This window comes from Equus przewalskii, chromosome 9 (genome assembly GCF_037783145.1).
Source record: "Equus przewalskii isolate Varuska chromosome 9, EquPr2, whole genome shotgun sequence".
In the NCBI taxonomy this organism is placed as follows: domain Eukaryota; kingdom Metazoa; phylum Chordata; class Mammalia; order Perissodactyla; family Equidae; genus Equus; species Equus przewalskii.
The window spans coordinates 1663819-1676637 of NC_091839.1; positions in this window are offsets into that span (position 1 = coordinate 1663819).

Here is a 12819-nt window from a genome sequence, read left to right on the forward strand (position 1 = left end):
AGTTTCATTCTTCCTTTCCAATATTTATTTATTTTATTTCATATTTTATTTTAATTGTATTTCATTTTACTTTATTTTTATTTATTTATCATCCTATTGAAATGGCAAAAACTACCAGTACAATACTGAATAAAAGTGGCAGGAGCAAGCATTCTTACCTGGTCCTTGGTCTTGGGGGAAAACATTCCCTATTTCACCATTCAGGATGATTTTAACTGTAGGCCTTTTGCAGGGGCCTTTGTTCGAATTGAGGAAGTTCCTATCTATTCCTAGTTTGCTGAAAGTGTTTTAAAATCACAAACAGATGTCAAATTTTGCCAAATGCTTTTTCTGCATTTATTGAAATGATCATTTGGTTTTTCTGCTTTATTCTGTTAACATGGTGAATTACGTTGATTGATATTTAAGTGTTAAGTTAAAGGCCTTTGTCAGATGTTGGCACTAGATTTTGCTGGTTTCCTAAACACTAGGAAGTGTTAACCTCCTCCTCCGTTTTGCAGAAGGGTTTGTGTAAGATTAGTCTGTTTCTTCCTGGAAAGTGTAATCGAATTCACCAGTAAAGCCATTTGGGCCTGGAGTTTTCTCTGTTGGAAGATTTTTAACTACCAATTCAATTTCATTAATAGATATATAAGACTATTCAGATTGTATTAATTCTCGTGTTAATGTCGGCAAGTTGTATTTTTCAAGGAATTTGTCCATTTCCCTCTTTTTGTCTTGATTAGTCTAGCTGGATGTTTATCAATTTTGCTGATCTTTCTAAAGAACCAAAATAAACCCTTGTGGAGGATACATGAGCCCAACCCACAGTCAAGAACCTAGTCTAGCTGCCCCCGGGGCTTAGAGCAGAGCCACCCAGCAAAGCTCAGCCAGGTCAGCCAATTTCCAGCCAACCCATGGATATAGGAGTGAGAATAGGCGATGTCATTTCAAGTAACTAAGCTTCGGAGGTGGTCGTTTCAAGTAACTGAGCTTTGTTACCAGATATAGCTGACCAATATGGTTCATAGGTGAAGTACTTCATGTAAGCAGCTCCCCACTGATGGACATTCAAAGTGAGCTATTCCAAGCAAAGCTGGACTCATTTTAAAAGGCATTTCTGTAAGATTTATTTCTAGAAGAATTGCAGAATCAAAGGGTTTGCACATTTTAAAATTTTAAATAATATTCCTAAATTGTGCTCATCCCAGCTGTGCTGATGCCCATCCCACCAGCAGTGCACAAGCATCTTTTCTTCATCACACTTTCCAACACTAGAGGTTAAAATATTTGGTTTCCATCTATCTAATAAATGAAGTATAATATCTATTAGAATTTTCATTTTCCTGTGCATGAGAGAGGTTTACTAATTTTCCATACATGCGTTGGCCATTTCTATTTCTTCTTCTCTGAATTGCCCCTTTCTGTTCTTTGTTCATGATTATAGCAGGCATTTTGTCGTTTCCTGATTATTTGTAGGGAATTCTTATATAGGCTGCATATTAATCTTTTATCTATTAAAAATATTGCAAATGTGGGGCCAGCCCAGTGGTGCAGCGGTTAAGTTTACGCGCTCCGCTTTGGCGGCCTGGGGTTGGCCAGTTCGGATCCTGGGCGTGAAGCTACGCACCACTCATCAAGCCATCAAGCCACACTGTGGCAGGTGTCCCACATACAAAACAGAGGAAGATGGGCACGGATGTTAGCTCAGGGCCAATCTTCCTCAAAAAAATAAAAAGCAAATGTCTTGTAGTGTCTTTTGCTGGAGGGAAGTTTACTGCACAGTTAAATTTGTTAATTCTTTTCATGTCTACTAGATTTGCCTAAGAATGCTTTTCCTATCCAAAAAAGTATTCTAAAATTCTACAATATTTTCTTATGCTATGTTTATAATACTTTTTATTGTTTTGAGTCTTTAAAACATCTGACATTAGTTTTGAGTTACTATTTTGAGTTAAGTAGAAGATTCTTTTTCAAAATAATTACATAATTATTCCAACAGTGTTTGTCAAATACTCCATTACTAGTTGCTCTTTTTGTTTTTTCCCGCTGAGGAAGATTGGCCCCGAGCTAACATCCACATCCGGGATCCGAACCCCGAGCAAAGCAGAGAACAACAAACTTAACCACGAGGCCACAGGGCCAGCCCCTACTAGTTCCTTTTTAATTTGAAATGCTAAATTTAATTTAAGAGTTGTTTCTGGAATTTCTGTCCTATTCCACCGACCTCTCCTAGTCTTACGTCAATGCTATGTTGTTTGACTGCTGTTGTCTTAAACCGTATTTTGGTATTTGCAGGCAAAGTACTCCCAATTGCTCTTTATACAAATTTTTTATTCTTGGCATTTACACTTCCAGATGAACTCAGAAATATTAACAAGTTCATAACAAAATCTTTGTGAATTTTATTTGGGATTGCATCAGATATATAGATTAATTTGTGGAGAATCATAGGCTCTCAGCATTGAGACATTGCACACGCTTTATATCTTGAGAAATTTATATCTTTAGAAATCCTTATTTTAATGATCTTCAGTAAAAATTATTTGTTTTTCTTCATGTAGATTTTGCACAATTCTTGTTAGGTTTAGTTCTAGAGTTTGTTTTTGTCATTCTAAAATGAATCTACTGGCATGAAATTTATTTTTCTGATATATTAGGCCCAAAATCAGGATAATAGCATGTATGATGTGACTCCACTTTTTGCAAAGAATGTATCTGTGTGCGTGGGTCTCTGTACACACAGAAAAGCTTTGAGCGTAATTCTCGTCCACTGCTCTGGCTCCACTTGGTGGATCTCTTCTAGAGCAGGAGCCATTTGTTGATGACTTTGTATCTGACACCTGCAGAGCACCTGGCACATATCAGTAGCTCAAAATACCTCCGTGAATGAATGAAATGAAGGGATACTGAAGGACCTACATAGAGAGAAAGTATCTGTTCCCTGAGTGTGTGGAATTTTGAATTTCCTTAAGTTCTTTCTGCTTTGCTGTATTTTTTTTCCTTCTTCTCCCCAAAGGCCCCCAGGACATAGTTGTTATTCTAGCTGTGGGTCCTTCTAGCTCTGCTATGTGGGACGCCGTCTCAGCGTGGCCTGATGACCGGTGCTAAGTCGGCACCCAGGATCCAAACCTGCAAAACCCTGGGCCACCGAAGCAGAGCACGCAAACTTAACCACTTGGCCGCGGGGCCAGCCCCTCACTGTATTTTCTGATTTTTCTCTTGTGATCATGTATTATCTTGCACTTTAAAAAAAGAAAGAAGATGATTTTCACTTGGAACAAGAAAAGCCATAATGAAGGAGCACCATAGGGTGCACCTCATTTACTACTTGTAAATTTAAAAAAGAGAAAAAGCTACGCTGGCCCTAAAAATGGCTAGAGAGGCAGGTCATTCACCTCTCTGGACAGCTGGAGAGTCCAGAGTGGAGGCCTGGTGTTGCCATCTGTAGAAGGGGGTCCTTGTCACCTTTGCCTCTCTCTGCTCGTCCCTGCCGTGTGGGGATCCGTTTGCCTGTGCTGTGTGAGTTCCAGGCCCTCCACAAAGGCCCAGCATGGGCCGGAGGATTAGCGGGAAGCCAGGGGAAGTAATTCTGAGTCCCTGCGGCTGCTTTCACATTATGATGATATATAGTTTATGTTGCTACAATGCCCGGGATACACTTAGAGGGAGGGCGACCATGTGGCTCTCAGGGCTGGGAGGGCCACCAGGTCAATAATATATGCAGCTGGCAGGAGAGAACATCGACCTCGTTTCCTCCAGAGAATAGACGACTGTAACCCTGGAGTCCTGGTGCGCACGTAGGTAATGAGCAGCGGGACGGCTCAGCCACTTGCATCGTGGAGGAGAGAGGGAGACGAGAGCGAGAAAGAAGAATTAGAAAAATATCAGGGCGCCACTTATGGATCTGCACAGGGAAGTGTAATTCATCAGGCTCATTTTGCTGCCTTTAGAAAGCAGCACAGTGTTCGTATATTTCTATACCTGAGGTAAAAAAAAAAATTTGCTTGGCATGACTACTATCAAGTAACAAAAAAATAACATTTCTCAGGAGGAAGACTGGTGCGTTAGTCGCAGCCCTTGGCGATGGAGCCCGTTACACCCCAACACGGCGCCGAGCAGCACCCCGCCCAGCAGACTGCGCGGCAGTGACCCGGGAAGGAGGCCGGGGTGGTGACGACGGGGAGAACTTAGACCCTGTCTCCGCCTGGTCACAGGGAACAGCCTGGGACCTGCTTTGTCTGAAAGCTCCTGGTTTGCTTTTAAAAACATTTTCTGAAGGGCAGAAAGCCCTCACTCTATGTGCGCTATATCAGGCGCTCCACTGATTTTCCCCCTCCCACTTCCAAAATTTGTGTTTTATTGAGATAATTTTTTAGAGCAGTCTTAGGTTCACGGCTAAGTGGAGGCAAAGGTACAGAGATTGCCCATGTGCCGCCTGCCCCCCCATGCATGGCCTCCCCCATCATCAACACCCCCCACCAGGTGGTACATTTGTTACGATTGATGAACCTACATTGACACATCGTCATCGCCCAAAGTTTACATTAGGGTTCACTCCTGGTGGTGGACATTCTATGGGTTTGGACAGATGTGTAACAACACGTATCCCCCATTATGGTATCACGCAGAGAGTTTGCACTGCCCTGAAAGTCCTCTGTGCTCAGCCTGTTCGTCCCTCACCCGGCCCCTAAAATTCCTGGCGACTGCTGATCTTAAACTGTCTCCATAGTTTTGCCTTTTACAGAATGTCGTATAGCTGGAATTATACAGCATGTGGCCTTTTCAGATTTTTTTTTCACTTAGTAACAATGCATTTAAGTTCCCGCCATGTGTTTTCAGGGCCTGATAACTTGTTTCTTTTTAGTGGTGAATAATGTTCCATTGTCTGGATGCAACACTGTTTATTTATCCACTCACCAGCTGGAGGACATCTTGGTTACTTTCAAGTTTCAGCAATTATGAATAAAGCTGCTGTGAATATCTGTGTGCAGGTTGTTGTGTAGACATAAGTTGTCAACTCTTTTGGGTAAAGACAAAGGAATGTGATGGCTGGATCGTATGGTAAGACTATGTTCAGTTTTGTAAGAAACTACCAAACCGTTTTCCAGAGTGGCTCTGCTATTTTGCATTCCCATCAGCAACGAATGAGAGTTCCTGTTGCTCCACAGCCCCCCCAGCGTTTGGTGGTGTCAGCGTTCCAGATTTTGTCCATTCTAATTGGTATGCAGTGGCATCACATTGTTGTTTTACTTCCCACTTTTTTATAATGGAAAATGTATACACACAAACGTAGATGGAAGAGTATGATATCCCCCTCCCCAAGCCCAATCCCCAGCTTCAACAATTATCAATTCATGGCCAATTTTGCTTCATTTCAACCCAAACCTCCTCCTCATTACATGTCTGCGGGCTGGGGAACCAGGAGCCTTAGGGAGAAATCCAGCTCTGGGCAAGATTCCAGGGCACAGAGAACCAAGCCTGAACTTTGACAAGACCGTACCTTGTCAAAGCCAGGAAAGAGGGGACATCAGGCTGGAGAAGGAAAAAGTCAAAGGCCACCAGAGCCATCTTCAAATGTTGGCAAGGCAATTAAGGAGCGGCGGAAATAGATCTCAAAATCTCGGGAACTCCAGGGAGGCAAATTTGGGGTACAGCTTAAGGAAGAATGTTGAAAGCACAGGAAATAGTATGGAAAGATACTCTCCAAACTGTGATAGCCTCTGGGGTCGGGGCTAGGACCACTACTGAAGGGTGTGGTCCGAGGACACTTCAGCCTTATCTGTGATGTTTTAAGTATTTATTTCAAAGAGAAATACATTCAAGTTTTGCCTCCACTAAGAGCAAAAACTTTTAAAGGCAGGCATTTCCCATAACAATGACTGCCTCCAATTCAAAGTTCCCCAGCTGGGGCTGCTGGCCATGGCAGGATCACACATCCAGCCAAGGTAGAACCACCTGGCTGCATGCCGGAGGACAGAGATCATGCTCCAGCAGGTCTGGAGTGGGGCCCAGTGGCTATTTATCTACAAAATTTGAACGTTAACTGGATATTGGATGATATGAAGGAATTATTAATGTTTCAACAGATATGTGAAAAGATGCTGAACGTCACTAATCATCAGGGATGTGCAAATCGAAACCACAATGAGCTATCACCTCACACCTGTTAGGATGATTATTATCGAAAAACAAAATGTAAATACATAAGTGTTTGTGAGGATGTGGAGAAACTGGACCCCTTGTACTGTTGGTAGAAATGTACAATGGTGCAGCCGCTATGGAAAACCATATGAGTTTCCTCAAAAAGTTAAAAATAGAATTACCATATGATCCAGTAACATGCTTCTAAGAGTTTTTATCCAGAATAATTGAAATCAGGATCTCCAAGAGATATCTGCACTCCCATGTTATTCTGGCATTATTCATAACAGCCAAGATGCGTAAACAACCTAAATGTCCATTGACAGATAAAGGGATAAAGAAAATGTGGTTATATACGTCCAGTGAAATATTCAGCTTTAAAGAAGAAGGAAGTCCTGCCATACGCAGCAACTGGATGAACCTTGGGGACGTTATGTCAAGTGATGTAAGCCAGTCACAGAAGGATAAACACCGCGCGATCCCACTGCTGTGAGGAATGCAAACTACTCAAACCCGTAGAAGCCGAGAGTAGCATGGTGTTGCCAGGGGCTGTGGGAGGAGAGAACGGAGAGTCACTACGCAACCGGTACAGTCTCAGTTATGCAAGATGATTGCTCTCCAGAGCGCTGATGTCCAGCACTTTGCCTACAGTTAATAATACTGTATTGTACACTTAAAAATCTGTTAAAAGGGTAGATCTCACGTTAAATGTTCCTCCACAATAAAAAAAAAAGGAATTATTATTTTTTCTTAGGTCTGATAATGATATTCTGATAATGATTTTCTGGTATTTTTACAAGAAAAGGTTATATTTTATGAACAGTATCTTTTAGAGATGTATGCTTTTTTTTATGAGTGGAATGATATAACGTACGGGATTTGCTTCAAAATAAGTAGGTGGGGAGGCAGTAGGTGGGGGTGTAGATGAAATAAAATTGACCGTGTTGATCATTTTGAAGCTGGGTGTCAGAAATTCATTACACTGGTCTACCTTTTCATTGGTGTGAAATGTTCCATAAGAAAAAAGAAAGCTCCCCAGGTGATGCTGCTGCTCAGCCAGAGGTGGACCCCTGGCCTGGCTCACCTGCAGTCTGTTTCTCCGGCACTGTTCTCTGATCCTCGGCGGGTGGGGGAGAGGGGGGGCGGGAGCGGTCAGGAACTTGATAATTGGCCAGGCCTGGGCCACATTCCCACCCCAGTGAAGCGGGCAGGGAGGCAAGAGTCGGGCAGGGAGGCAAGAGTTGTGAGATACGTTAACAAGAAAAGGTCTGGGGAAAGATGTCCCGACATCCAAATTCAGTCCATGCTGTTGCCTGACCTGCATGCATTCAACTGGAAATAGGATTTTGGATCAAGATTTTATTGTGCCTTAAAGAAAGCCTCTTTTCCCATAAAAAGATAGCAGGATACCTATCTTTATTTTAAAAAATAAAATACATAAAAAGTGTTTACTTATTCAACACTTTTTGAATTCCTATTCTGTGCCAGGCACTATGCAAAGTTCTATTGAAATGGTTCTCCAAGTGTGATCTGTGGATCCCTGGAGGTTCCTGAGATCTTTTCAAGGGGTCTCCATGGTGGTCTAGTGGTTAAGATTCAGCACTCACCACCACAGCCTGGGGTTCGTGCCCCAGTCAGGGACCCACACCACCCGTCTGCCATTGTCACACTGTGGTGGTTGCATGTTGCTGGGATGCTGAAAGCTATGCCACCGCTATTTCAAATCCCAGCGGGGTCACCCATGATGGACGGGTTTCAGTGAAGCTTCCAGACTAAGACAGACTAGGAAGAAGGACCTGGCCACCCACTTCTGAAAAATTGGTCATGAGAACCCTGTGAGTAGCAGTGGAGCATCATCTGATAGAGCGCTGGAAGGTGAAAGGATGGCAGAGAAAGACCGGGCAGGGGGGTCACTAGGAGTCAGAATTAACTCCACAGCACTAACGAGAAAACAGAGAAAGACTATTTTACAGTTTACAGTTATACACAGTAAACTAAGATGTTATTTGCCTTTTAAACTCTGTTGATATTTGCACTGATGGTGCAAAAGTGATTGCAAGTAAGGGGCTGGCACCTTGGCGCTAACCGAGTCAGCAGCGCCCAACTGTACCAGCAGCCATTGTGCTTTTCATCCCACTAACTCCTGACTACAAACAGTTCACTTTCACTTAAGAAAGTCCCTAATGAAGCAGAAAAAATTATTGCTAGTAAATGTCAGTCACTGAGCACCCATCTTTGTAAGATTCTTGTGACCACGCGGAGGACACGCAGAGCTGTTCTGCCACACTGGCTAGGACAGCTGTCTCCAGGCGCGAGCGTGTGAGTTGCCAGCTGAACTAGCTGCTTTTGTTATGGAACACCACCTTCACTTGAAAGAAAGTCCTGACACATAAAACTATGGTTATTCAGACTTGGGTATTTGGGAGACATTTCTTGAAAATGAACAAAATAAGCCCATCACTTCAAGGAAAGCAACTGGCAGGATGTGCTGACAATGATAAAATTCAAGATTTCAAGTGAGGGGCAGCCTGGTGGCATATTGGTTAAGTTTGCATGCTCCACTTTGGTGGCCTGGGGTTTGCTGGTTCGGATCCTGGGTGCAGACCTGCACACCACTCATCATGCCATGCTGTGGTGGCATCTCACATAGAAGAACTAGAATGACCTAAACGAGGATATACAATTATGTACCGGGCTTTGGGGAGGAAAAAAAAAGAGGAAGATTGGCCACAGGTGTTAGCTCAGGGCCAATCTTCCTCACTAAGCAGTATAACTTAGGGGCCTGCCCCATGGCTGAGTTGTTAAATTCGTGCGCTCTGCTTTGGCGGCCCAAGGTTTCACTGGTTTGGATCCTGGGTGTGGACATGGCACCGCTCATCAAGCCATGCTGAGGTGGCATCCCACATGCCACAAATAGAAGGACCCACAACTAAAATATACAGCTATGTACCGGGGGGATTTGGGGAGAAAAAAGCAAAATAAAAAAAGATTGGCAACAGTTGTTAGCTCAGGTGCCAATCTTTAAAAAAGAAAAAGTATACCTTAAAAAAAAGATTTTTTTAAATGAAAAAATAAAGCCAAAAAAAGATTTCAAGTTGAACATTAGAATTTTGGGAAAACTTGTATCTACCACCATAAGCCTGAAAGCTTCTCAATATTTAAAGACTTTTCTGATGAGATCAGTGGAAACAGTAAAGAATTTGATTTTTGAAATTGTATAATAATATTGACATTTGGCAGCTCTGCATAACTTAGTGAACCAACATTTTCCAAATGACAAACGTGATGTTACAAAACCCATCCAAGTGCAGGTGGGTGTTACAGGGCTCTGCTTCACTGGGATGTACAAGGTGGGGAACAGCATTGCTCCCAACCTAACAACAAGAGAACGCCTGGTAAACTACAAAATCAAACACTTCCTTGAGCTCTCCGAGAGCTGAGGCTGCAGGGCAACCAAGCAGCCTGAAATCTAAGGAAAGACAGGAGCCTCCAAAGACAGATGAGACACGAGCACCAGCTCACCTGTAGTACAGCTCCAAATACCATGCAAGAGGGAAAAATCATTCAGCTATCAATTTTAGCAAATTCCTAGAGCCTAGTGTGGACCAGTGTAAGGATATAAAGCCCTGGGCACCCAGACTCAGGGGGAGTTTCCACAGATCTCTAGCAGGTGCGTATGAGAAGGACTAGGGTAAAGCAGCAGACCAGAGAGAGCCGGCCTCGGTGGTGCAGGCTGGGAGGCTAGGATTGGCCACTGTTGCAGGAAAGGAATAGAATACCCTCCAGACCCTTCTTCCCTACTTCCCTAAGGAACAAAAACCCATAAGCCGCCAGAGGGAAGAGGGGAGCTTCCTGGCTGGTGGACACATCGAGGTGCTGGGAGGGTGACGGACCCAGAAGAGGCATGAAATCTCCACGCCTCCCCCACCCCGTGCCCTGTGTGTCTCTTCCATTTGGCTCTTCCTGAGTTGTATCCTTTGTAATAAATTGGCAAATGTAAGTAAAGTGTTTTTCTGAGTTCTGTGAGCTGTTCTAGCAAATCAACAAATCTGATGGGGCCCATGGGAACCCCCAAATTTGTAGTCAACTGGGCAGAAGTGTTGGTAGCTTGGGCACCCCATTTGCGGCTGGCATCCGAGGAGGGGGCAGTCTGCGGACCGAGCCCTTACCTGGTGGGGTTTGTACTAACTTCAGCAGAGGGTGTCAGAATTGAATTCATTTGCTGGTCACCCAGTTGGTGTCAGAGAATTGGTGTAAAAGATACGACATATTTGGTGTCAGAAAGAAGCTCAGAGGCACCAAACAGAAAGTTGTATCTACACTAAGATAAAGATCAGTGGAAAAGGTTAAGATGAAGGTAAAGGTAGAAGACATTTTTTTCTTATTTTTAATCACTTAGAAGATAATTGACCATCTAAAGTAAAAATAGTAGCAATTTGTTGAGAGTTTATAGCATATGCAAAAGTAAAATATATGATACCAGCAGCACAAAACGTGGGAGGGAGAAATTGAGAGCATACGATTGCAAGTGAAATGGTATAATATTATTTGAGGGTAAGACTGTTGCTGGTTAAAGATGTATATATAAGCATTAAGGAAAACATTAAAGACAACTTTTCAAAGAAGTGTAAATGATAAGCCGTAATAAAGAAAAATGGAATAAAAAAATACTCAGGCCAAAGTAGGAAGAAAAAAGAGGGAAAAATCCCAGAACAAAGACCAAATGGAACAAACAGGAAACAACAAGTGAGGTGGTAGATTTAGACCCAATGGTATAAATAATTACGTTAAGTGTAAATGACCTAAACACACCTACTAAAAGACAGAGATTGTCAACTAAAAAAAGAAAGACCTAACTGTATGCTGTCTGCAAAGAACTCTACTTTAAATACACAGTGTAAGGTAGACCAGTGAAGTTTAACGCAAAGAGTACAAAAAGCTTATCCATATGTTTTCAGACTCCACGCTGTAAGTTTCCTTTAAGAAACTACCACTTAGTGAGTTTTTTGGTATGGTTTCCAGGACTATCCAGAATTATCTGAAAAGGCTAGTAAACTACACCTCCCTTTTCCCATTACATATTTGTGTGAGTCTGGATTTTCTTCATATTTTTCAACAGAAACAAAATATGGAAGGAGATTAAATGGAGAAATCGATATAAGACACAGTTGTCTTCTCTTATGCCAGACATAAAAGAGATTTGCAAAAATGTAAAACAATGCCACTCTTCTCACTAAATTTTAAAAAGCTATTTTTTTGTTTGTTTTTAAACTGGATTTTTAAATTTTATTTATTTATCTTTTTTTGAGGAAGATTAGCCCTGAGCTAACATCTGCTGCCAATCCTCCTCTTTTTGCTGAGGAAAACTGGCCCTGAGCTAACATCCATGCCCATCCTCCTCTACTTTATATGTGGGACAGACGCCACAGCATGGCATGCCAAGCAGTGCCATGTCTGCACCCGGGATCCGAACCAGAGAACCCTGGGCAGCTGAAGTGGAACTGCGAACTTAACTGCTGTGCCACTGGGCCGGCCCCAAAAAGTTATTTTTTAATGAAAACATTTTATTTATGCTAACATGTTGTGGGTTTATTATTATTTTTAAATGAATCAATAATATAATTAATAAATATAAATTTAAATTCTCATTTTCAACTTATAGTAAATATCAGTTGATAAAGCCAACATAAACAAAAGGTCTTTGGTATCTTCAATAATTTTTAAGCGTGTAAAGAGTCTGAGACCAAAATATTTGAGAAGGCTGCTTTAAAAAAACCAGGAATGAATGAGGCAAAGGACTGGAAACGACTTGCGTTGTCATCGTCATCATCATCTTCATCACCATCATCACGCCCTACTGAGGGATCGAGTGATCCTGCTGTGCCGAGCTACTGTCCTAAGCTCTTTGCACGCACCATCTCGTTTAATTCTCACAATAACTCTATGAGATGAGTACAATTACTATCAACCCGTTTTCCATACAGGGGAAGTGAGGCTCAGAAAGGTTTAGAAACTTTCCCAAGATCCCACAGCTAGTAAGGGGTAGACTCCAGGGCATCACTTATGTTCTGGTCTTAGAGTAGGAGCCAGGAACCTGTGGAGTTGAAGGTAACACCAGTTCCCCACTCATTTATTCATTCTTTTGTAAACACCAACATGAGTGAGTGCCCCCGGAGCCTTTAAAAGAGTCTAAATTGCTTTGGATACAACATTTTAGATGAGACATATACACAAGCACACACATACACCCCAAACGCTGGCAAACTTGGATAGCCTCATTTCTCTGGAAGTGAAAGCACCCCTTGGGCCAAGCTCCCTTCTCAGCAATCCTGGGAGCGACAAGGGCCCCATAGTCAAGTTAGGGTCCCTTCAGCCCCATCAGAACGAAAGGCGAACATCCACGGCCCTGACTTGTTCTTGGGCTCACTGTCCACTGAGAAAAGAGTTTCTAAGAGGAGCTAACCAGAGCTGGCAGAAGGTGCTGCGAGCCCCTCTAGTAAAGGGCCTGGGGTTCTCGTGACAAACCCCCTGCTGGAGCTCTCCTAAGTGAGGGCTGACCATGAGAGGCCCGAGTCAGGAGGAGCAGAGCCTTAAAAAGAAAGATGCAGGGCCAGTCCGATGGCTCAGCAGTTAACTGCTCACGTTCCGCTTCAGCGGCCCTGGGTTCACCAGTTTGGACCCCAGGTGCGGACATGG